The 26,542-nt window shown below is 52.6% G+C and overlaps 1 protein-coding gene across 4 annotated transcripts in view; it reads right to left on the bottom strand.

The window, feature by feature from the left end:
• The window catches only part of GTF2IRD1 (GTF2I repeat domain containing 1), a 121,377-nt gene extending 95,563 nt beyond the window's left edge, over positions 1–25,814 (bottom strand). For all 4 annotated transcript variants that reach the window (XM_066382424.1, XM_066382423.1, XM_066382426.1 and 1 more), the window contains exon 1: positions 25,668–25,814. The gene's annotated coding sequence lies outside the window, so the exon portion shown is untranslated. The remainder of the gene's footprint in view (positions 1–25,667) is intronic.
• Positions 25,815–26,542: the final 728 nt, after the last annotated feature.

Below are 26,542 nucleotides of genomic sequence, written 5' to 3'. Positions count from 1 at the left end.
AGGATGTGTGGAAGTCCCTGGATCCACCGTTCGGGATGGATAACAAAAGTCCATATTGCTTAAGCCACTTTTAGTGGAAGTTTCTTTTCCTTGCAGCTGTATATACAGGTAATAATTCAGCATGCTGGATATCACTTTTTTTTTTTTTTTTAAGATTAAAAAAAGCATCCTCGTTAAGTCAGCCTTCACCGGCTGTAAAGTCACCCATCTGTTTTTGTCTCCTGGTCTATTTTATAGCAGAACCAAGATCCCCTTTCTAATTGGTGGCTACGGAGTGTACATCCTATTACACCCTATTCAGTGACCTACCCACAGCAAGAATCTAGGATTCAGTAGCTGACACTGTCGCCGATTCACTTAACCCCTTCGACCCTCTCCCTCTCTGGCCCACAGAGCAGGCACTGGCTGCCCAATCCCTCCTGCCCCTTCAGGCCAGGATGACCAAAGCCACCACCTAGGATGGAAGAACCAGGGAACAGAGGGGTCAGACCCTGTGATGTCCCTGAGCTGCTGCCCCAGGGCTGGACTGACTACCTCCAAACTTCTCTTAACAGGACAAAACCAACCCCTCACTTCTTCAGTCTCTGCTTATCAGGTTACTTACAACTATCCACATTCCTAATGGCAACAGATTCCACAGGAGGCATTTTCAGACCTAGACTCACTTACTGTGTAGTTCATCAGTCCTTCATGTCACTTCTGACAAAATGTGAGATTAAAATGAAAACAAATCAATCGCCTGACCAGGCGATGGTGCACTGGATAGACTGTTGTACTGGGACGCAGAGGACTCTGGTTCGAAACCCGAGGTCACTGGCTTGAGTGCGGGCTCATCCGGGTCCAGCACAAGCTCACCAGTTTGAGCACAGGCATGGTCTCTGGCTTGAGTGTGGGATCATAGACATGACCCCATGGTCACCGGCTTGAAGCCCAAGGACGCTGGCTTGAACCCAAGGTCACTGGCTTGAGCATGGGGTCACTTGCTCTGCTGTAGCCCCCCAACAAGGCACATATGAGAAAGCAATCAAAGAACTAAAGAGCTAAAACGAAGAATTGATGCTTCTCATCTCTCTCTCTCTCTTCCTGTCTGTCCCTGTCCCCCTCTCTCTCTCTTACACACACACAAAAAAAAAATCAACCCACTAACCCTTTTTTGTGTGTGTGTTTTTCTGAAGTGAGAAGCGAGGAGGCAGACAGATACACTCGTGCATGCACTCGACCAGGATCCACCCAGCAAGCCCACCAGAGGGCGGTGCTCTGTCCATCTGGGGCGTTGCTCCGTTGCAACCTGAGACATTCTAGCGCCTGAGTCGGAGGCCATGGAGCCATCCTCAGCGCCTGGGCCATCTTTGCTCCCATGGAGCCTTGGCTATGTGAGGGGGAGAGAGAGAGAGAGAGAGAGAGAGAGAAAGGAGAGAAGAAAGGGTGGAAAAGCAGATGGGCACTTCTCCTGTGTGCCCTGGCCGGGAATCGAACCCAGGGCTTCCACATGCCAAGCCGACACTCTACCACTGACCTAGCTGGCCAGGGCTTCAACCCATTAACTTTTTAAAAGCCCTGGTGCTAGGCACCACTCAAAGAGAGAAAGAGCCCTGCCTTGCGGGAGCCAGTTTAATGAGCAAGTTATTTCATCTTCCTAGACTTTGTTTTCTTCATCTGTAGAATCGGGCTAATCAGACCCATTTCACTGCACTGTTGGGGGGGATTCAACATTAGTTGAAGTGAAACCTATTCTCTCTTTTTATTTTTAAGATTTTATTTATTGATTTTAGAGAGAAAGGGAGAAAGGTGGGGAGAGGAGCGGGAAGTATCAACTTCTGGTTGCTTTTCCCACGTGCCTTGACTGGGCAAGCCTAGGGCTTCAAACTGGTGACCTCAGCATTCCAGGTCGACGCTTTATCCACTGCGTCACCACAGGCCAAGCAAAGTGAACTCTATTCTTCAAGACGTCAGTGTCCAAGACTCTTCTGATCCATATCACTGTCCTTCACTTCTTTATCCAAGTATCAAATCTGTTTCTTCTGCCGCGGCCCTCACCTGCTTCTGTGGTGCATCTGGAGACAACAGAGGACACCTAGTTGTCCTTCCCTGTCATGATCCCACTCATGAAGGCTCTCTCCTTCACCCTAAGCCGCCCCAGCTCCTGGCTCTCAAACAGTCAGAGGTCTGAGAAGGCAGGACGGCTCCCATCACGCCCCTGGCAGGAGGCCAGGAGTCTCAGTGGGAAGCTGTACGGACAGGCTCAAGCACTAGATAAGGGGTTGAAAGGGGACTTCTCAGATCCACTCCAGGTTTGACATCTTATTTACTTTTTTTTTTTTTAGATTTTTTAAGACTTTATTCCTTTTAGAGGAGAGAGAGAGAGAGAGAGAGAGAGAGAGAGAGAGAGAAAGAAGCGGGGAGGAGCAGCAAGCATCAACGCCCATATGTGCCTTGATGGGGCAAGCCCAGGGTTTCAAACCAGAGATCTCAGCATCCCAGGTCGATGCTTTATCCACTGCGCCACCACAGGTCAGGCAGGTTTGACATCTTATATTAAAGAGATGTTGATATTAAGTCCCCAAAAGATATTGTACACCCAAGTTCATAGTAGCATTATCTGCAACAGCCAAAAGGTGGGAGCAACTCAAGTGTCCATCCACAGATGAACAGATAAAGAAAACGCGGTATACACATATAATGTAATATTATTATTCAGCTTTAAAAGGGAAGAAAATTCTGTAACATGCTGCAACATAAATGAACCCCGAGAACATCATGCTAAGTGAAATCAGCCAGTCACAAAAGGCCACACCCTGTATGATTCCACTCATATGAGGTACGGAGCACAGTCAAATTCACAAAGCCAGAGAGGAGAACAGAGGTTGCCAGCGGCTGCAAAGAGGGGGAAATAGGGAGACGATGTTTAATGTATAAAAGGTTCCCGTTTGGGAAGATGAAAACAGCTCTGGAGATAGGGTGCACAACGATATGAACACACCCAACACTGCTGAACTTAATGGTCAGGATGGTGAATTTTATGTAGTGGGTATTTTACCACAATTTAAAAATAAGAACAGTAGCTGCTAAAATTTACCAAGTGCTATCAAGTGGCACCTGTTGCACCAGGCCTGGAGATGCATGTCGTCTCCCCAGCCCCAGATTCCATGATGGGCTCCTGAAGTCCCACACCAAGTCCAGGTCCACTCCACGCTGCACTGGTAGAAGTTTCGTGGCTACAGGCTTTGACTCAACTTAAGGCAACACTTCCCAGGGAGGGCTGTCCCCAAAAGGAAGAACAGGCTGCTTCACAGGCACTGGGTCCCCCCGACCCTGGGGTTTTTCAAAGAGGAACCCATCAACATGTTATTACCTTTTTTAAAGAGGATCTGCCTGCTTTTCAAGGAGACTGGATGACCTGCGAGGATCCTCCCACCACCAGACATATGGCCTGGGGTAACCTGGGCAAGAGCTCAAGGACACTGTCATTTGCTTTATGTAGAAAGTGAAGGGAAGTTGATAAATAAGATTACAAGAGCACACTTCCACCACTTCAGAAAAATCAACTCTCAGAGCTTCTAAGTATGCACTCAGCGTCATGGCATTCAGAGCTGGGTGGGCCCCTCATCCAACCACCTGCATGTGCATCTGGGGAAACCAAGGCCCAGAGAGGGAGGACTGCAGCCCAGAGAGGGAGGACTGCAGCCCAGATCAGCACAGCCAGCCAGCACAGGTTCACGCCACAGCACAGCGTGTGCCTAACTGCTGTGCTGGTTAGATTCCTTCCCATTCATCAGAGCAGGTCCTTTAAGGCAAACAAACTTTTATTTCTTTAAAAGTGGGCAATAATTCACATGGAATTCTGTCTTCAGTGTGGTGTCCACGTGTTTGCTTTCCTGCATTCTCCCTGGTGCCTCATCTGTTGAAAAGATATCAGACATAGAAACAAACCACACCTACCTGCAATACCATGGTGGAATCTCTCAGCTATGATGAAAGAAAACAAGTGCAAAAGGTCGCACTGTAGGATTCCATTTGTGTATGGTTCGAAAACAGGCTAAACTCTGACATTAAAAGTCAGGGTGGTGGCCATGTTGGGGGGCATGGGGTAGATAAAAATGGGGCATGAAAGTGGCTCTGGAAGTCTGGGAATGTTCTGTTCTTGATCTGGGTACTGGTTACCTGGGTGACTTGGTTTCTAAATTTATTGAACTACTGACTTACAGCATTTTTCTCAAAAAAGTTTTAAGCCTTGGCCAGTGCTGGCACGGTAGATAGTGTTGACGTGGAGGTTCCAAGGTCACAGGTTCGAATCTAAGGTCACTGGATGGATCCCAAGGTCGCCCAAAGTCGCTGGCTCAAGCCCAGGGTCACTGGTTTGCTCCCCGATCAGGGCACATTTGAGAAGCAATGGGGTGCACAACTAAGTTAATGCTTCTCTGTCTCTCTTACCCACTCTATCCCTCACTCCCTCTCTCTCTCTCAAAAAAAAAAAAGGTTCAAACAGGAAAGCTGTCTGATACCTCTCAAGAGGTTTAACCAAGTTCCTACCCTTTGACCCAGCACTTTTGCCAAGTGATCCTGAGAAAATCATCTAAAACACAAAGATGAACATGCGAAGACGTTTCACCAAAGCTGGTCCTACATGTGTAAATACACACCACACACACAAAGGAAACAGCAGCCACTCCGAGCACCGGGGTGGGGTGGGGTGGGGGTGAGCTGGGGGGAGAAACAAACCCTGTGCGGACAGCTGACCTCAGGTCCACACGGAAGAGCCCGGCTGGGACACAAGCTCTAGACTGTGCGTCTCAGCGCGCTGGATCACAAGGGACTTAGGTTTCCTCTACTTCTGCATATTTTCTAAGTTATCTGAGATAAAGAAGTATCACTTTTGCAATTTGGAAAGAAATAACAGAAACTTCACTCTTAGAAAATATTAAAAATAACCAACTTTTAAAAACCCCAAAAAATCAACTAACCCACACCACTGCCCAACCCCAGAGCAAGCCATCGGCCCCAGGCTGGGCAAAGGGCAGACGCAGGGAAGCACATGCCTGACGCTGCTTCCTGGGGAAACGAGGGCAGCCTCCTGCCTGCTCCTGGGAGGGGATGGAGGATGGAGCAGATCTCTGGCCTGGCAGTGGGAAGCCCCGTCTCCTTTTACTTAGTTCAGGATTCCTAAAGGCAGGGCTTTACACCTCTCAGGTGGACAGGGGGTTCATGAAGGTGGGCTGTCTCCTTTCGGACCGGGTCCAGGATAGGGACCCGCCTGTGCTCTGGACACTAAGACAATGAAGGGAACTCTCAAATTCAGGTTCTACCATCTCTGCCACCCAAAGGAGCTGGGAGGGGTGCGGCTGGCTGTATGGGGTGTCCTGGCTCCAGTGGGCAGACAGCTCTCTAGGGTCAAGTTTCCACCCCTTTATTTAAAGCCCTGCTCTGGCTCCTGGCGGACAGGCAAGGGCAGCCGCCGCCTGCGTGACCGGGATGAGAAATTGCAATACTGACTCAGGCCTGCGTGCCTATGGCAACTGGCGTCGTGGCCTTGGAGACTAATCTCCAGGCTGCCAGCTAGCGGGGGCCTCTCTGGGCGGGGCCCACGCTCCCAGACCAGGCCCTTGGCTGAGGAATGGGACCGTCCCTTTTTCCCACTGAAGAGGGGGCACCTGGCCTTGCAGCGCGGTCGCTGGCCAGGCTCAAAACGGACAAGTTCCCACAGGCACAGGCCCTGCCACCCTCTCCTCCCACCTCATGGTCACACGTGTGGGGACATGGCGCCCCCCCCCCCCCCCACACACACACACAGCAATACCATCACACTTCACCCTACACTGCACTGGGACAGACAGCAGGTGCTCCTGCCCTGGACTGAGTCCCAGGCTGGGAGGAGATAGGGCAATTACAATAAAATAGGCTACAAGAAAAAAAAAAAAAACTATTAAAATACAGTGTGACACATCTTGATTTAAATAGTAGTTACATGGGTGTATACCCAGGTGTGAAAAATCATCATGCTGGACACCTTAGATTTGTGCATTTCACTGTAAGTAAATTACACTTCTGTGAGAGATAAAAATAAGTGACACAAGACGCACAGGATGGCAGGTGGGGGAGTCAGGGAAGGCTCCTTGGAGGAGGTGACACCCAAGCTAAATGGAATGTGGTGATGTCACCAGGGAGCAGAATTTTGCAGGGGAAGAGAAGGGCCAGGGAACTGTGCCCAGATACTGTTCATCTACAACGGGGATGACGGCCCTGACCCCTGCAGGGCTCACCTCCCTAGAAGTAAAGACTGAGCAAACACATCAAGTCCCATTTGAAGGAGTGCCAAATTACTGGCTGCCCAGGAAACCCGACCACCAGCCTGGGCCACCCACGTGTCCCAGTGAGGCTCAGGCAGATTGGTGGATAGGGCGGGCTACTGGGCCTGGCTCCGCATGGCTCAAACATTCAGGTCAGGGCAGGACGGGGTGGACAGAGACGGGCTCAACCACTGGGGCCAGGTCAGGGACCTCAGAAGACCATCACTTAGGGAACGGGAACCACCAAAAGGTTTGGAGCTGGGACAAGACAGAGTCATTTTAAGAGGTTCTGGCAGGATTTGGCAGGCAACCTCTGGGGGGCAGGACTGGAGCCAGGAACTGGTCATTATCAAGCTTCTGCAATAGTCCGGGCCAGAGACGGTGACGGTAGCGGAACGGGGAAGAGCAGAGCTTTATGATGTGGGGGGGGGGGATCCTAAGCAGGAGACACCTGGAGTTTCTGGTTCCAATGATGGAGTCCCCAGATCAGCAGGGAACAGAAGGGAAGGGCCCAAGCCTGACATCCCTAGGGCCACCTGTAATCTGTGGGTGTCAGGACCTGGGAGTATGTGGGGGACTCTGGGCTGAAGGGACAAGACCTGGGGGGGGGGTGGCAGCACTCAAAAGGAGAAGCCCAGGGAGAGCATAGTGGGAGAAATCAGAAGGAAACTGAGGACAAGGGAGAGTTACAGAGTCAGGGGAGGGGACGAGGACGGGTCCTGAAGATGGGTGATCAGCGGTCAGGAGGCAAACAGGGTAGGCAGGGGAGCTGTGCAGAGCCCTGAGTGGGAGCAGGGAAGGCTGCAGGATCTGGGGAAGAAGGAGGGAGAGAAATAAGGGTGTTGAGTATTGAGGGCTCAAAAGGCCCTCATTCGTTCGTTATGACAAAACCTGAACCAATGGGTGGATGGAGACACGGTCCCTCAGCTGGGGGCCAGCTCCTAGATGGGTTCCCAAGGCCTCTGAATTCAGGACACAGGAGCCAAGAGCCCTCCGCCCAGGCCTTCTGCCAATCTAGGGCGATGCCATAGATTGCCAACCATGGCTGGTTCATTCTATCAATGAGAAGATGTGTGCAAGTTGGCAGAGGCTGGCATCAAAGGCCACCCTGGGCAGGCGGAGGGAGGCGGCGGTGGTCTCCACAGCTGCGCGCGCCCCAGAGCCACTCAGGTACTGTGCACAGACTTGCTGGTGGACGAGCGAATCGCTAAAATGAACTGGTGGTCTGAGAGTGGGGAGGTGCACAACGAAGCCTAGCCAAACCTGGTGTTCTTGGCGTCCAAGGCCCTCCCTGGCACTTTCAATCCCACCACACCCACACCCGGTCAGCCCAAGGAGGGGAAACACCTGGGCGCTGGGGTCCACTGAAGCTGGAGGCTTCCACAGAGGCACCTGAACTCGCCACACCTCAGTTTCCTCATGAGCAAAATGGTGCCACCAATTCCACTGCTCTCAGCACCGTGCAGCGTGCGGGAGCCAATGTGTCAAGTGTGTGGCGAGGGGCCTGGAGATCGTGAACGCTCTCTAAAGAAAGAGCAGCGATGACTGCCTGGCGCTGACATCACCTGCTGAGCTTCTGTCCTCCCCAGTGAGCTGAGGTGCTCTCCGTGTCTCCTCAGCTCCGGTGTCCTGACTGGCAGCACAATGACATTTCTGTTCTCCCACACGCAGGGGGGCGTGGGTGGGAAGTACAGGCCTGGCACTCAGCTTGGGCAGCAGGGGACCCGGGCACCCCTCCCCCCGCCGTTCACAGCGTGTAAATATGTACTGGTTCTTAAGCATCTGGGGGCTGGGTGTCAGGAGATGGTGGGAAGAAGCCAGCGCTGGGGTGGTGCCAGCCCCTGGGGCGATCGTGTCCCCGGAGGGCTCCCTTGCCAGACGGAAACAGGCCTCAGAAGGATGAGCAATGCAGACCAAGTAGCATCAGGCCCTTTCTTGTCGGGAAGAGGCTGGGCAGAACAGAGCTCATCCCTCATCGGTGATCTAATCCTGGCAACCCGGCCCCACACTCCTGAGCTGGCCTGCTCCCTCTCCTCCTGCAGGCTTCTATCAACCCAGTGCCCACCTCGGGAATGCTAGGGGTGGGGGGCAGGGGTGTGAGGGACGACCGTGCCCCGCTGTAGGCCAGGGGTCAGGAGGCCTGGCTTCTAAGTCCAGATACCACACCATAGGGGACCCTGGGCACAGACCCTCTCTGGGCCTGTTTACCCGGTGTAAATCAGAACTTGGGCTAGAAGTTCTATGAGGGTGTTCCCCTCATCAGAGAGTGAGGGGCTTCAGACAGGGGCCAGGCTTCCTCTCTGGGGTCACAGTGAGGTCCCAGGTCGGCTTCCCAGAGACATCGTGGGTCCTGACAACCAGAAGGGACCCTAAAGGTATAGATATCATTTTCTGAGCCAAAAATGGGTCCCTGCTGCCAAGAGGATGGGCCCTCTGAGATGTTGGCATGGATTAAGGAGACAGCAGAAGGGAATTCTGGGAGCTGCTAGCCCTCCAAGCAGACCCCAGACTCCAGTTGCCCAGTCTGTCCTCCTTGTTTGCAGCAGTGGGGGTCGAGACAAGAAAAACAGAACAAGTGTCATACCCCCCCCCCAAAAAAAAAAACCCCATCTGAAGCCTGGTAAGAGAAAGTCATTGCTCTTCCAAAGCTTCGTCCCTGAAGTCAGGTCAGTGGGAGGGGTCACAGGCCCTGCTTCTGGCATCCTCCTGCCCCTACCCATGGACTGAGGGTCGGGCTTAAGAGAGGGAGAACCCTCCTCACAGGGTTGCCACGGTTCCAAATGGCACCTCGAGATGGTGGTGGGTAGTGGGCACTAGGATATGAGCCAGCTCCAACAGCGCGCCTGCCCCCTCCCCACACCCATCTTCACCAAAGTCTAGAGAGCTCTTGGCAGCAGCACGAGGGTGGCCACAGCCCACACGGGCAGTGACTCAACACCAGCATCAGGATAAACGTGGGCCTGTATCAGAGACTGGGCCCACCCCGCCTAGGGGTCACCACCCGAGATGCCCACCTGCCTCCCCAGTCTTCTGGGGTGTCTCCCTCAGGAGGTACTTCCTAAAGTGAGGTCATCAGCTCCACGTGGCAGATCCCGAGGTCCGTGCCTGCTGGGACTTAGCTGGACAGTAATGAGGCTGTAGGGTTACCCAAGGTTATACCATGGGCTTCCTGGGACAGAAATCAGTGCCCCTCTCTCCTGTCTGCCCTGGGGACCATCAGCCATTCCCAGATCCTACTGCACTCAGCACCTGCCCCCTCCTGCCTCCGGGCAGAGTCCGAGCCATCCTGTCCCACTGTGGACTCCTGTCTGTCTCCTCATCTGGGGTGTTTGAAAGGTCCTGACCGCTCTCACTCCCCTATTCCCCTCGCCCACCCGCGTGCTCCACAACCTCCTGCCAGCAGCTCTGTCAGGACGCTCCCGCCCCGACTGCAAACAGGCAGACAAGGGAGCCGGCACCGGCAGGAGGGCACGGAGCCCTGGACCAAGACTCACAAGATGAGGCTTTTGAGTCTTATTCCTGATAACTCTGAACCTTAGTCAAGTGTCTTCCCAGCCCTGGGTCTCAGTTTCCCCATCTGAAAAGGAAAAGCTGTCAGCCTATGCTGAGGCCCCTTCCTGAAATCACAGCACACACGCCAGCCAGGAGGCTCAGGAGCAGGGGACGGAGAAGGGTGTCTGAGGGAGGCGCCAGGAGGCTCCCAGTAGCCCTTGGCCCCAGCCCCAGGCATAGGTAACGTCAGCCATCCCGAACGAAAGACAGACCCAAACTCAATAATATTGTGTAAAAGGGAAGGGCACAAACGAGAACAAACAGAATGGTTAACCCTACATGAGGCTAATCGGGGAAGGCCAGTTCCAAGTCCAGATGTAATCTTCACATACTAAGTTCACTTACTGGTGCGCAGGTCTACCAGCTTTTACAGAGGCGGAGCCACACATCTGCCCCCATAATCAAGACAGAATAGTTCCATCAACACCCCCAAACTCCACTGTGACCCTAGTCAACCAACCCACCCTGCCCCTAGGCCAGTGGTCTTCAACCCCCGGGCTGCGGTCCGGTACCGGTCCATGGGCCATTTGGTACCGGTCCGCAGAGAAAGAATAAATAACTTACATTATTTCCGTTTTATTTATATTTAAGTCTGAACGATGTTTTATTTTTTAAAAATGACCAGATTCCCTGTTACATCCGTCTAAGACTCACTCTTGACGCTTGTTTCGGTCATGTGATACATTTATCCGTCCCACCCTAAAGGCCGGTCCGTGAAAATATTTTCTGACATTAAACCGGTCCGTGGTCCAAAAAAGGTTGGGGACCACTGCCCTAGGCGACCCCGATCTGCTCTGTCTCTACAGTTTTACATTTTTCAAAATGTCCTATAAAGGCCACTGTACAGAACGTCAACTTCTGGGTCTGAGCCTTTCACTCAGGTTAACGCTTCCATGATTCACCCATGTTGTCTGTAGCAAGAGTTCACTCCCTTTTGCTGCTGACTAGCATCCCATGGTACGGATGTACCAGGGTTTATCACTGCACCACGGGTTGAACGTTTAGATTGTTTCCAGTTTGGGAAATTATGAATAAAGCCACTACAGATATTTCTCTTTAGGTTTTGACATGAACCTAAGTTTTCATTTCTCTTGGGTAAATGCTACATATGGAATTGCTGGCTCATATGGTAAGTGCACATTTATCCTTATAAAAAGATGCCAAAATCCAGAGACACCATCAATGGTTGCCAGGGGATGAGAGTGGAGGGAGAATGGGAATGACTGTGAATGGGTACGGGGCTTCTCCTGGGGTGATAAAATTTTCTGTATTAGACAGTGGTGATGATTGTATACTAAAAACTACCGAATACCTTAAAATGGTGAATGTTATGGTATAATTATATGCCAATAAAAAAATAATAAAACAAATAACTGTCAAACTCTTTTCCAAAAATGGCCATACCACTTTACACTTCACCAGCAGTATATGAGAATTCTGGTCTAGGCCAATTTTATAATTATTATTTTTTAAATTTCTACTTATTGGTTTTAGTGAGAGAGGAAAGGAGAGAGAGAGAGAGAGAGAGAGAGAGAGAGAGAGAGAAACATCAATCTGTTCCCAACCAGGGGATCAAACCAGCAAAGACTGCCCTCTGGGACGATGCTCTAACCCAGTGGCCCCCAACCTTTTTTGGGCCATGGACCAGTTTAATGTCAGAAAATATTTTCACGGATGGCCTTTAGGGTGGGATGGATAAATGTATCACGTGACTGAGATAAGCGTCAAGAGTGAGACTTAGACGGATGTAACAGAGGGAATCTGGTCATTTTTTAAAAATAAAACATCGTTCAGACTTAAATATAAATAAAACAGAAATAATGTAAGTTATTTATTCTTTCTCTGCAGACCAGTACCAAATGGCCCATTGACTGGTACCAGTCTGCAGCCCAGGGGTTGGGGACCACTGCTCTAACCAACCAAGCTATCTGGCCAGGGCCTAGGCCAATTTTAAAGGTGAGAGGTCCCACAGCTCATTCTGAGTTGGGAAGCATGGATGAGCAAAGGCCATGAGGCAGGACGGAGGGAACCCTGGACCTCAGGCTTCCTGGGCTGAGCCAAAGGCCTCTGGTTGGGGAGAGAAGTCAGGGTAAGGACTTGGGAGGTGACTACACTGCCCTCCACAAGGTATGGTTCCTGGGACCCCTGGGTAGGGGGCATCTGATTGGCAATGGTGAGTCTGAGCTGCAGCAGAGCCAGGCACCCATGATATAAAGCCCACCCTACCCATGATGGGGGGGGGGGGGCGGAATTCACATCCCTCTTCTTGCTCGTAGAGAAATGAAGGCATTCCCACTGGTCTGGGTCACAAAGGGCAAAGACTAGAGATCTGCTTGCCCACTAGCATTCCCAACCCCATTCCTCTCCCAAGAGGTCAGGAAGCTGGTGTCTCCATGTCTCCCTAGCTCCCTTGCAGCTAAGGGAGCTAGGCTGAACCTATGCAATACTGGAGAAGTCCCTGAGGAGAAGGTGCATAAAGGCGAAATTTTGAGAGGAGAAGGTTTCTGCTCTAACTCTTCCTCTTCATCTGAACCATGGGTGTGAGGGCTGGAGGGGATGCAGCCATCTCGTGACCATGAGGCACAAGCACGAAAACAAAATCCAAAATGCTAAATCAAAACCACACGAGCTAGATAGCACTTCACACCTACTAGGATCGCTATAATAAAAAGGATGAATAATACCAAATGTTACCAAGGATGTGGAGAAACTGGAATCCTCATTACAATGCTGGTGGGAATGTGAAATGGTGCAGCCATTTTGGAAAGCAGTCTAGTATTTCCTCAAAAGGTTAAACACAGAACTGCCATCATGACCAATCAATATTACCCCTAGGTATTTAGCTAAAAGGACTGACAACACAGTTCACACAAAAACCTATACACAAGTGTTTACAGCAGTATGCAAAACAGCCAAAGGTAAAAACAACCCAGATGTTCATTAACTGAGAGATGGATAAACACAATGCGGTATATCCATTAAGTGGAATATTCTTTTGCCAGGAAAAAAAAAGAAATCCTGCCCTGGCTGGTTAGAGCTTTGTCCTGAAGTGCAGAGGTTGCCAGCTCAATCCCAGATCAGGGCACATACAAGAAGAGATCAATGTTCCTGTCTGTCTGTCTGTCTCTCTCTCTCCCCCCCTTCCTCTCTCTCAAATCAATTTAAAAAATAAAAACAAACAAAAAACAAATGAAATTTTGACATATACTACAACATGGATGAACCTCGAGAACATTAAGCCAAGTGGAAGAGCCAGACACAGAGACCACGCTGACATGAACTATCCGGAAGAGGCACATCCCAGGGACAGAGAGCAAACCGGTGGTTGCTGGGGGACGAGGGGAGGGGCTGGGGGTGACCCAATGGGTCTGGATTGCTTCTTGGGATTAAAACACCTTGATATTACACAGTGGTGAGTGTTGCACAACTTCGTGAATTTATAAAAACACTGAAAAGTACACTTTAAGTAAAATAATTTTTAAATACTGTAAACTAAAAAAAAACAAACAAAAACCTAACATGCTAGGGAAAAAAGGAACCCCTGAAGGCATCACTGCACCCCCCCAGCCCAGCCTCCGACCACCCACCCACGAGCTTTTTCCTGACGCATAAACCCGTCATTGTCTAAGCCTCTGTAGTCAGGTGTGTTACCCGGAGCCTAATACACTCCTAACTCAATGAAAATAGAGAGAACTCTACATACTGAGCGGTACTCATCCCAGGCAGGTGGTCAGAAGTCACCTAAACATCTAGCTATCGGGCACGGTCATGGCTGGTGGCCTCCAGAATGCCACACATACATGTGCATACACACACATGCACACACAAAGGAGTGTGTGTCCAAATAGCCAAGGGGATTAACTGTTCTGAGGCCACACTTGTGTTCTCTCCATGCACACCAGCTGCCCTTCACAGAGGGGAACCCCCCCCCCAAACTGGGCTATACCCGGCCCAGGAGACATGACATCCCCTCCAACATCACCCCCCCCCATCTCTGGAGGCCTGAGAGCCACAGCCAGGCCAGCAGAGGCAGCCCCTGGGGAAAATGAGGTCAAGTCAGTAGGAGCTGGCACAGAAGAGTGGCCCCACCCCAAATGCCCCAACACCTAGCTTACTTCTAACTCACATCATACGTCATAAATTTGTACTAGATGCTCTCTCTGTGTCAGGCTGGATGCTAGCGGCTGGGAATGTGGAGGGACAGAAAGCACGGCCCTGACCCATCGGAAGGTGACATCTAGATAAATCCAAGGGCAGTTGGAATATAATATGTCATGAGATTGGGGGTTGCAGGGACACAGAAGAGGGACACCCCAACACAGAATTGGAAGGGGCATCAGGGAAGGCTTCTGGGAAGAAGTGGCATTCAAGATGAGACTTGCAAGTGAGAATTAGGCCAGTGAAATAGACAAATGGAGAGCATTAAAAAATGTCTAGGGGCCCTGGCCGGTTGGCTCAGCGGTAGAACGTCGGTCTGGCGTGCGGGGGACCCGGGTTTGATTCCCGGCCAGGGCACACAGGAGAAGCGCCCATCTGCTTCTCCACCCCTCCCCTCTCCTTTCTCTCTATCTCTCTTCCCCTCCCGCAGCCAAGGCTCCATGGGAGCAAAGATGGCCTGGGTGGTGAGGATGGCTCCATGGACTCCTCGTCAGGTGCTAGAATGGCTCCAGTTGCAGCAGAGGAACACTCAAAGGAGCCGAGCACTGTCCCCTGGTGGGCACGCAGGAGTCGGTCTGCCCACCCCCCCACCCCCCGCTTCGGAAAAATAGAAAAAAAGTGTTCTAGGGAGAAGCAACAGCACACTGGAAAGCAAAGTATGTTCTAGAAACTGAGGGAAGCTCATGGTGGCTAGCACAGAAACAGGCAGGGCCTGGTCACCCCCAGCCTGGGAGTGAGGAAGTCAGATGAAGGTCCTCACCTAAACCAAACACCATACTCCAAGCTGGTCCCTGTGGGATGCTTTAATACTTCTGGAGTGAAATGCTCATTTGACTACATCAACTGTCGCCCCCCCCTACCAGCCCCTCCAGAATGCCCATCCCTGCCTACTCCTGGGTGCAAATCCCACCCATCTTCCAGGGTCCCCCCAAAAAGTTACCTCCTGCAGACTGCCGAGAGAGGGCTTGTCTCACCTGCCCAGAGAGCAGGCTCTCTAAAAACCAAGCAGAGGGTCCACACCTCTGGGTAGCCCCGGCCATCTCACGATAACCCCTGATTACACACTCCAAGGGGCTGAGAGGAGGACAGGCCAGGGGCGCTGACGAGTCCTACCCTGGGGCTCCCCCAGCCTGCAGAAGCAGAAGCTGAGGCACAGCATACCCCATGCTCCATGGGCAGATGGTGTGTGTGCGCCACAGGGGCAGGTGCTAAGGGCAGAAGCGGAAATGACGGTGTGTCCAGTTGCTCTCTGGGGTCATCATGTGACAAGTTGAGGAAAATGCTTATGGATGAAAAAGGGATTCTAGGAAAAGTAACCTCACAGGGTGATCTGATCATAAATTCCTAAGGAGGCAGGTCACGGTGGGTTCACGCTCCCAGGCACATAACTTTAGTAATAGCTTATCTCTGCCTTTCGCAAGACCTGTTCATTGTTTCTGTGCAGCTAGGTTAACACACCTTTGAAAAGCCCCCCTTTCAGAGCCCTCCTTCTAAAGGGGACCACCCTCAAGCAAACACGTAATCTCGTGAACTATCCTGTAACCCAATTCCCCTTTTGCTTTCTCCCACCCTCGTGTAATCTTCCTTACATCTCCTCCTTAATATCAAATGCATAAAAGAAACTGCAAACTGTTATTCCCTGGAGCATCTGAGATCTTGTTTGGCTCAAATAAACTCTTACAAAAATTCTATCCAGGTTTGGCAGTTCCTTACAATGACACTCTTAACTGAAATGTTGACCAGCTTCCCCTTACTGAACGCGCTGACCCTCCCAAGAATCCTGCAACACCAGATAACCATCCTCATTTGTTCAAATGAAGTTCAGAAAGGTGGTCGCTGGCCTGAGGCCACACAGCAGATTGATGGTAGAATTGAGACTTGAACCCATGTCTGTCTGGCTTCAAAGGTCCTGGTGGTTCCATGGTACCCTACTGTGAAGTGGGGAAAGGCTGGGGCAGCCAAAAGACCCCCCCAAGGAAGGATATTGGCTTGCTACCCAGGACAACTAAGAGCATCTCTTTAAGGTGTATTGAGAACAGTGTCTCAGGGAGCAGCTGGCCCTGGGTGGGGATGGCCCAAGATCAGGGGGAGAATGTGGTTAGCCCACCTGCCCTGAGCCTGGGCCCACATGGAGGACTGGAGGACGGGGGCAACTAACTCCTTCCCAAACGCCCTCTCTCTCCCAACCCGGGCCTCTGCTGAAAGCCGCCACACCTGAAAAACCAGCTCCTGGATAAACATGAGAGAGACATCAGACTGGCCCAGTCACGAGACCCCCCCTTGGAGCCTGCCAGGACCACCCTGAAGCTGGGTGGGTGGGTGGGCAGGTGGGGGTCCTCAGGGCACCACCCAGAAGCAGCATCCAAGGGCCCTTCTGCACAGGGCTGACCTGCCACAGTCCCTCTAGGCATCCCACCGAGTTCTGCTCATGGATTGGAATGATTGAGGAGTTCAGACTTCGAGGACACAGGGGTGGGGTGGTAATGGTGGGGTATAGGGGAAGGACATGCTGGGTGCAGCCCTGCTCATTAAGAAAAGCCAATAACTTCCATATAAACAGTTAAAAAAAAACACAAATCTCTTAAGACACCCACGTAGGCGAGGTTATCACCCAGGGAGCTGTCATTTCTTAGGAAGCCATGAGCCCCAGGAGACTGACAATCTCTGGTTGGACTTCCTTCACTCAGGCACTATTGTTCATGACACCCACTCAGGGACTCCACTGCGTACTGTGGCCTCCACTTTCTAGATCAGGGGTCCCCAAACTACGGCCCCCTGAGGCCATTTATCCGGCCCCCGCCGCACTTCTGGAAGGGGCATTGGTGGTCAGTGAGAGGAGCACATTGACCATCTCATTAGCCAAAAGCAGGCCCATAGTTCCCATTGAAATACTGGGCAGTTTGTTAATTTAAATTTACTTGTTCTTTATTTTAAATATTGTATTCATTCCCATTTTGTTTTTTACTTTAAAATAAGATATGTGCAGTGTGCATAGGGATTTATTTATTTATTTATTTTGTATTTTTCTGAAGCTGGAAACGGGGAGAGACAGACAGACTCCCGCATGCGCCCGATTGGGATCCACCCGGCACGCCCACCAGGGGCGATGCTCTGCCCATCCTGGGCGTCACTATGTTGCGACCAGAGCCACTCTAGCGCCTGAGACAGAGGCCAAGGGGCCATCCCCAGCGCCCGGGCCATCTTTGCTCCAATGGAGCCTTAGCTGCGGGAGGGGAAGAGAGAGACAGAGAGGAAGGAGAGGGGGAGGGGTGGAGAAGCAGATGGGCGCCTCTCCTGTGTGCCCTTGCTGGGAATCGAACCCGGGACTTCTGCACGCCAGGCCGACGCTCTACCGCTGAGCCAACCGGCCAGGGCCTGCATAGGGATTTGTTCATAGTTTTTTTTAGTCTGGCCCTCCAACGGTCTGAGGGACAGTGAACTGGCCCCTTGTGTAAAAAGTTTGGGGACCCCGTTCTAGATGGTCAAACTGAGGCTCAGTCGACCAGGCAGCTAAGTTACACGCAGCAGGCAGGCGGCAGAGCTGGAATCGGCCTGACTAGAAACTTCTGTGATCAACCAGAATCTCAGTGCTGCTCAAACAAACGTGTAGGAGAAAGGCCACTGTTCACACAGGACCAACCACACGTTTTTGTCAGGTAACATTTTATTTAGAGCCCTAACAGAGAGCTCAGATAAAGTGGGCCCTACTATGGCTCAAAGGGGGACTCGGAGCTGGAGATCCAATCCACACGTCCCTTCCTGCTCTCCCCTCTGGTAGCCCCCAGACCCTCCAGGCCTGAGGAATCCCACCAGCTTGGGTTACCCCAGGTGAGTCTCACACTGGTCCTGCATACCAGATGCTTTGGTTTATAGATGACCAATCAGAAGCACAGAGACATGAAGTCACTCACTCTAAGTCACACAGCCCTGCTGTCTGACCCTAAATCATGCTCATGAGTTCTCCCTCCCTACCCCCAGAAGTCCTGCCTTTGTTTCAAGAAAACACAGGATTTCCACCCCAGGCTAACAAGCTATAGGATGGAGACCAGAGACACATGGCTAGAGACCCCTTAGCTCCTAGAGGAGTGGGGCATAGAGATGGGCAAGACAGCCTAAGGCACTGACAGCACCTCTTCCTCCAGGGCCACCCCAGGCCCCCAGCTGTCCTGGCCCCAGAGAACCGATTGTTTCAGGAGCCCACCTGCATGGCGGAGGATCCAGCCCTGAGGGCAGCCGCAGGCAGGTGTAATTTCATCCGGGGCTCACTGTATATGTGAGTCACTAGAACCGGAGGATGAAATTCCAGCTCTGCGGACAGAGGCATGCATATCTCCAGGTTCAGGTCAGCTCTTAATGGGGGTGGGGATGGGGTGCAGGTGGGGATTTTGTGAAAATGAGAGAAAGGCACCCCCTCCTCTGGGTGGTCCTCAGCCCAAGCAGGGCTTGGCAAGGGGGGTGTGCTGGATCTCCACCCCAAGAAAGCGGTGGAGCCATGTGGTAGATCCAGACAATGGAATACTACTCAGCAACCAAAAGGAACCAGCCCCTGATTCAACAGGAGAGGTGCAGTACACCCAGTGAACAAAGCCAGACAGGCTGCATACCGTGTGATCGCATTTATGTGACACTCTGGACCAGAGGTCCCCAAACTTTTTACACAGGGGGCCAGTTCACTGTCCTTCAGACCGTTGGAGGGCCAGACTATAAAAAAAACTATGAACAAATCCCTATGCACACTGCACATATCTTATTTTAAAGTAAAAAAAAACAAAATGAGAACAAATACAATATTTAAAATAAAGAACAAGTAAATTTAAATCAACAAACTGACCAGTATTTCAATGGGAACTATGCTCCTCTCACCGACCACCAATGAAAGAGGTGCCCCTTCCAGAAGTGCGGTGGGGGCCGGATAAATGGCCTCAGGGGGCCGCATGCAGCCCACGGGCCGTAGTTTGGGGACCCCTGCTCTGGATGATGCTATAGGGACAAAAAAACAGACCAGCGGTCGCAAAGGGCTGCGAGGAGCAAGGGGGCTGGCTACAAACAGGCTCGAGGGAACTTTTGGGGAAGACAGAATGTTCTGTCTTGACAGGGGTTGGGCTACGTGTAAGTGTGTGCATTGGTTGAACTCCTTGGATGGCCAGCTTACGATGTGGGCATTTCCCTGGCTGTCCATTGTCTCTCAGCAACATATATACCGTGTGAGCCCCTCCTAGCTGACGGCTTGAGGCTGGATGCCCCAGCCTCGACCTCAGAGATCTGGCACCTATGCAAGCTTCTCACTGCCTGGTGGACTGACAGGTCGATAGATAGATGGAGAAAGACACCCCCCCCATGTACAACAGAGGTTTGTCAGCAGCCAGAAAATGTACCTTGAGACTCTACTATACCCCTGCCAGCAAACAGGCCCGGCCTCACTGAAGTCTCCAGGAGAGACGTAGCCTGCAGGGTCTCCTCCAGCTACGAGCCCAGGAAGGAGGAGGGCCCAGCTGCTCCAGCTCACTCGCCCTCCCCAACCACAGCCTAGCTGCGTGCCTATGAGAGGCCCAGGACCCCGGTCCTCAAGCTGGGATTACTCACCTCTGGCTCCCCTGCCTGTATCCACTCCAGACTTGTACAGGGGTGACCCACATACCCATTAGTGGCTGTGAAGTCCCCATCATGTAACTCTGAGCCTCCCAAACCACAGCACCACCTTGGGGCTCAGCTAGGACAGAGGTTATCATGAGCATATACCTGAAGTGGGGAAGAGGGAGCATGGGCCACGAGAGCCCACCCTGCCTCACTTACTGGTCAAGCCTCCCCCCCATTCCAGGGGCTTCAGCATAGCACGGGGGGAGGCGTTGCTGAGGGGGGTCCTACCACAATAGCAGCATGGTGCGGGGGAGCAGCAATTCCCAGCATCCACAATGCTGTACTCACCTGGCCTCCCTCCAAAGCAGGGGTCAGGAAGCTTTTTGGCTGAGAGAGCCATGAACGTCACATATTTTAAAATGTAATTCCGTGAGAGCCATACAATGACCCGTGTACATGATGCATTATCCAATAAAAATTTGGTGTTGTCCCAGAGGACAGCTGTGATTGGCTCCAGCCACCCGCAACCATGAACATGAGCGGTAGGAGATGAATGGATTGTAATACATGGGAATGTTTTATATTTTTAATGTTATTATATTTTTTATTAAAGATTTGTCTGTGAACCAAATGCAGCCATCAAAAGAGCCACATTTGGCTCGTGAGCCATAGGTTCCTGACCCCTGCTCCAAAGAGACAGCCTCTCAAAACCTCCCCTCCCAGGGGCTCCAGGAACCCTGAACCCCTGAAGGCAAGCATCAGAGCAACACCTCCCCGTGCGCAGGCCTAGCTCTGCAAAGCTTGTCTGCAAATCCTGATTTGGTTTCTGACAAGATATTCCCCCTCCCCACATCTCTTAATGTGCACTATGGACTACAATGGCACAGAAGACAAAACCAGGGCTGCCCAGAGTGGGGACCCTGAGCCCCCACACCTCCAAGTCTAACAGGAGATCTGGACCTTGGACCACAGGCTAGGGAATGCCCGCAGATGAAATCAGAATCAAAGTTGCTCGATTCACACTCACTATAGACCAGTGGTAGTGAACCTGGTCCCTACCGCCCACTAGTGGGTGTCCCAGCTTTCATGGTGGGCGGTAGCGGAAGCAACCAAAGTATAAATAAAAAGATAGATTTAACTATAGTAAGTTTTATAAAGATTTATTCTGCCAAACTTAGCGAAAATCCGACATAAAGTACTTGGTAAGTAATTATTATTATATGCTTTAATTTGCTGTAACTCTGCTTTATAAATTTTATAAAGTCAAGTTACTTCCCTACTTTATAAATCACCATTACTGTGGAACCGGTGGGCGGTTAGAAAATTTTACTACTGACAGAGATACAAAAGTGGGCGGTAGGTATAAAAAGATGGACTCCCCCTGCTCTAGACCATACCCAAAGCCTTGACCCCAGCTCCAGGCCCTGGCCACACCCTGAGCCCCTCCGCAGCCCAACAGTCACACAGCCCAGAGGCCGGAACTGCCAGACAACAAGACTCGGGTTCAGTCCGAACTTCAGAGAAGCAATGAGTAAGTTTTTAATGTAAATTATGTCCCCAATACCATCTTATCCGTTGCTTATCTCAGTGATTTTCAACCTTTTCCACCTCATGGCACACATAAACTAATTATTAAAATTCTATGGCACACCACAAAATAAGTTATATTTTTCACCAATCTGACCAAAAAGAAAGGTGTAATTTTGAGTCATTCACACCACACCAGACAGCTTTTGTTGTATTGGCTGTTGTTTTTTTTTTTTTTTTATTTGAGAGTTTCAGGGAAAAGAAGTCAGTACCCCTGACTAAATAATCAGGTATTGCATATTTTAAAAACTCTTAAAAGAAAAAAAAAATTTCTTGCGGCACACCAGTGCACCACGGCACACTGGTTGAAAATTGCTGGCTTGTCTAAAATCCAAATTTAACTGGGCAGCCCTATTTTTATTAGCTAAATCTGGCAACCTAAAGCAGGTGGTCCTGAAGGAGGGAGACAGGTGGGCACACAAATAGCTCTGGGTCAGCCGAGCTATAAGCTTCGACCCAAGAGGAAGGAGAGTTCTGCTCTTTGCCTGAGACACCCCCACGGGTCACCCCAAGCCTGGTATGGACAAAGTACAACCTCACCAGCTCGTTCAGGAAATCTAACTCAGAGATCAAGGGCTCAGCTCCGGGCACCAGCCTCCCCCCAGGGCTCTGAGCCTCTTCGCTGTCATCACTGTGACCCCACAGCACCAAGTTTGAAATGACAGAGTACCAACCCAGTGAGTGTTAGGATCACAGACAGTCCCAGCAGACATCCCTGCAAATTAGGAACCCGGGGGCCCAGCAAAGGGGCTGGCTCCCCTTGAGACCCACCTGAAGCCCCCAACAACTACACACAGAAATCTCCACACCACTGACAGGGTGACATCCCACTGTCTTCTAACCAGGATCACCTTCTCCTCCCACACAGACTAACCCTTTCCACCACTCCGCCCCTGCTTATGAATTCCTGTTGGGAATTCCCTTCCAATCTCCCCAAGGTCCAGGGCTCCTGCTCTGCTCTCTGGAATTAACCCCCGCAGGTCTTGTTCCTGGGTATCGCTCAAGGCCCCTCTGCAGGCTGCATGGTGCTTGGCACATACTCCTGGCTTGTCCCAAAGAACCTGTGTCCCTGGCTGCCTGGTATCAAAGAGAGAGATGCCCATGAGTGGCCAAGAGTCGGAGGACTGAAAGAAGTAGGACAGATGACACTTGGGGAACAAAGCCCCAGGCTCAGGTTTGGAGGAAGACACAGACTGGGTTAATGGGGAAAGAGGGAGCCCTTGGGAGGACAGGAAACAGGAAGCTCAGAGAAAGAACATTCGGGATTCCTAACATTGTGGGGTCCTGTCCCAGAGATAGAAATTTAGGAACAACGGGAGAGAGACTGCTTAGCAATGTGGGCCAAGGAGAACTTCATTCACTCAAGTAGCCATTCAACAAGTATTTGGGTACCAACCCTGGGGCACCAAGGAATCAAAAGCAAGCCTCAGTCCCTGCCCTATCTCTAGGGCAACTGAGGAGATGGCCCTTTAACTTTTGAGTGAGATCAATGTTGGGACAGAGAGGTAGGCAGCACTTTGGCCAGCCCTAAGGACATGAAAGCTAGCTCTGTCCCAAGGAGAGGAAAAAGACAAACACTACAACCCCTGCATTCCCCCAACCCTAGCTAGGGAGGGCTGTTGGGCAGATAAAATGTATTATGCTCACTTTGTTAAAGAGGCTGTTGCCCAGGTGATATTAATGTGTGTTGAGAATTGTTGTAGCCTGAGGCTTGGTTTTGGGATTAAGCCTGTCCCACCCTTTTTGGTGTGATGTGGTACAATCCTATCATGCCTCAGAGAAGTGACTTTGTATTAGAGACTTCCCTATTATGTATATTGGATTAAGGGTTTGGATTTCTACACTATAAAATGGAAACGGAGCAGGAGTTTGGGGCTCTTGGTTCCTGAGGTTAGCATAAGAGAGCGGAGAGAGTAGAGCCAGCAGCGAAAGGAGGCCACGTGGAGAAGGCCAGGAAAAGCAGCCAAGATGGCGGAGTGCTGAGTGAGATGCCAGTTTGTACAGAGTTTGTATCTGGGATAAGGAAGGAGATGGGGAACTGAGGAGAAGAAGTCTGGTTAGCTAGAAACCTTTGATTCTAGGAAACTCGGATAAGTCAGTGGCTTTGTGAGCACTGAATGTGACTGGGTTTTGGAGCCCAGTGTGTATTTTTACTTGCCCGCCGGGTGCAAGCTAGATTAAAGAAAATGGCCCACCAGTTTGTGGCTCCTTTGTTTCTTTACCGACTGTCCGAATCCAATGCGAACCTGCATGGGCCAAGCTGCTGTGATAGTTGCCCTGGCCTTGGCTGCTGGCTTTACAAGGGCCATTAAAGGAAACCACCGACCCCCGTTAGGGGAAGCTTAGGAAGAGTCTTCCAGGTCAGAGGAAGAGCATGTGCAAAGGCTATTCAGGAAAACTTCAGGATTCAATGAGTGTACCCAAGGAAGCTACAGGTCGACGGAGGACATGAACCAGAACCGAGAATGAGGATGGAACAGGAGATGTGGTCTGTGTTTCTAGAGTCACACTTAGGACATGGACACCCCAAACCGTCACCCATCATCATGTCATCCTGAGATCCTCACCCAGGGCCTCTGACAAACGGTCCTCTACCAAACTGTGGCCATGCTGGATGCCGGAGATAGGGGAGCTGTAAGAACATCTGCCTTCCCGACTATTTCTAAGCACCAAGCACTGACTACCTGCCCCTGTAGGGGCTAGCCTGGCTCTGGGAGACTGCCTTAAATGAGCACATAAATAAAGTACCTGTGATTAGCACACTGCAATAAATGTCCCTTCCTCCGACATCTTACGTGCGTGCCTAAAATGCTGTCTCTGAGACTCAGTTCTGCAATCTTCAGCCCCAAGTTCTCCCACATTTTGAATGACTGGCCACAGAGTTCCAACCCTTCCTCGTTTCCTCTGATGGAGCTCTCTGGGACCCTGAGTCAGAGCGGAGACTTTCTAGGTCACCCTCAGAGCAGGCTCCAGAATGGGGTGTGGTCTTAAGCCTTCCACATCCCAAAAGCAGGTCGGGGCTTCTGACATCCTATTGCCTTGGTGCAGGGTCTGTTCCTTGCTCCCCCCGTTCCTGTTCAGAAGAGGTCAGAGTCTACCTCGCACCCTCCCAGGCCCTGTACTGAGTGGCTGACTCCATCCTTGCTGTCCTATGTCCAGCCCCTCCCAGCCAGCAGCCAGCAGCCTCCCAGACACCACCTCCTGCTCCGAATAGATAATCAATGTCGGTGCCCTTTCCCTTTGGGAATGACACTGCTGAAACAAACGGGCTGCTCTGAGGCACTCCTAAACCCCAAGGCCCAAGGCCAGTGCCAAGGAGTGAGCAGTCGCAGACACGAGGTCACCAAATACCCAGAGGAAGATGTTGACTAGAGGGGTGTGAGCAGCTTCTGACCACCCCTTCCTTCTGCAGTGCTCAGTAAAAGAAGCCCCAGCAAATGCCCGCTCCTCTAGAAGCTGCCCAGACAGCCCTTCACCCTGCTACCAGCCCCAGGGCAATCCCGGGGCAGCCCCAAACCCCACTCCATCCAAGGCCAGCACTTCCCCTTCCTGTCAGGGAGACCCCCAAGGTGTACTCCCTGACCCCAACTGTGATGGGGGACACAGGAGCCTCCCACCCTATGTCTGGTACTGGGAAGCTGGGTCACAGGGCCAGATATCCAGAGCTCAAGCCCAATCCAGCCCGGCCAGGAGGGCAGAACTCTCAATTGTCTGGTTGCCCTCTTCCCTGGGCTCAGGCCAGGGCATTGTCCCTTTTCCCTGGCCCCAGGTGAGGCTGGAGAGCCCAGGCGAGGCATCCAGTTCATCATGCCCAGGGACTTAGGATTGGGGGTGGGCACCAAGCACTCTGTGTCCCCTCCTTGGCTTGACCTCCTGGCCCACCTGCAGGAATTCAGAAACTGCCCACAGATGGGGCACCCCAACTTGCTCCTCTGAACCTTTTGTCCCCCCTCCCCACTGCCATCCTCTGAGTCACCCCCAATCCTCATGGGTTCAGCTGCAACCTTGTGGCCAGCCCCCTCCCCAGAGACTCCATCAGGAACCACTGCGCTGAGGCAGTACTCGCTGTGTTGGATTCAGTAAGCGAGTTGGGGGCACGGGCCAGGGGATGGCCCAGCGCGGGGAAGGCAGAGGTGGAGGAGTGGCGGGGGCCGCGGCCTTCCCAGCCCCCTCAGCTCCCACACTGGCGCCTGCCGCCGCGGGCAGCACGACTGACCTCATTCGCCAACTGCAGCAGCCTGCGGGCGCTCGCTGCCCGCCCGGAGAGCCCCCCACCTCCGGAAGGGCCAGGGGTGACAGCTCCCGGATCCCACCCCCTCTGGGCAGGTGGGGGTGGCCATCCCTCTCCTCCCCCGGCCCGAATTATAACCCCAGTCACGTGCCTCCCAATGCACCCAAAAGCCGGACCCAGATTCTGTAACACCTTGAGGGGGAGGGGCGGGGGCCAGCGGGGTGGGAGGAGAGGGGAGAAGGGCCTGGGCGCCCGCCCCCCGCAAAAGTTTCTCCTACCTTGGAGGATCCCCAAGCACTCCTGCCAGCGGCGCCCCGGCCCCGGCCCGCGGCCAGGACGCAGCCTCCTGCCGCTGCCTCCTTAATTAATCCGGGAGAATGGGGGACGGCGCGCGCGGCGGGGGCGGGCGGGCGCGGGACGCGGGCCGGGGAGGGGGCCGCGGCGGGGGTTCTCGGCCGGCCGGGGGGCTGGCGCTCGGCGGCCCCCACCCCCGGCGCGGGCTGCGGCGGAGGGCGGGGCGCGGCGCGGGGAGCGGAGCCGAGAGCGGGAGCGCGGGGAGGCTCTTTGTTCTGTAATCCCAGTAAGATTGCCAGTCATTCGCCCCGGCCCTAATCCCAGCCCCGCGCAACACCACCCTCCATTGGCTGCCATTTACATACGGGATTAGCCCGCCCGGCCCGCCCCGCGCCCCGGCCTGGGCACCGCGGGGGGAGCTCTGCTCCCCCGCCCCGCGCTCCGCGCCCCACGCGCGCGCCGCCCCAGCGCCCGCCACCAGGGGGGCCTGCGGGAGGGGCGCCCGCGGCCTCGGCGCCCCCTGGCTGCCCGGCGAGGCCCCTCCATCGCCCCAGCGCTGGCCAGGGTGGATTAGGAAGCAGGGGCACAGGGACCCGACCAGAGGGTCAAGGTCACTCAGCGGGCGCGGGGAGGATCCCAGGAGGAGAAGCCAGGGCCTGGAGCAACCGAAGGCCCGGCGCTTCCTCTGGGGAGACTGAAGTCAACGCAGCTGGTCACTCCCGTTTTGCCCAGGTTATCTTCCCGGTAGCTTGGCCCAAGTACCTCTTTCACCTTTTGTCCCCTGGGATGTTAAAGAAGGCAGTGACATGCCCAAGGTCGCAGCAGATCCAACTGGACACACCAGGTCTCATCTTTTCTA

Source organism: Saccopteryx leptura, chromosome 4 (assembly GCF_036850995.1).
Source record: "Saccopteryx leptura isolate mSacLep1 chromosome 4, mSacLep1_pri_phased_curated, whole genome shotgun sequence".
NCBI lineage: Eukaryota > Metazoa > Chordata > Mammalia > Chiroptera > Emballonuridae > Saccopteryx > Saccopteryx leptura.
This window is presented reverse-complemented; position numbering and strand designations above follow the sequence as displayed.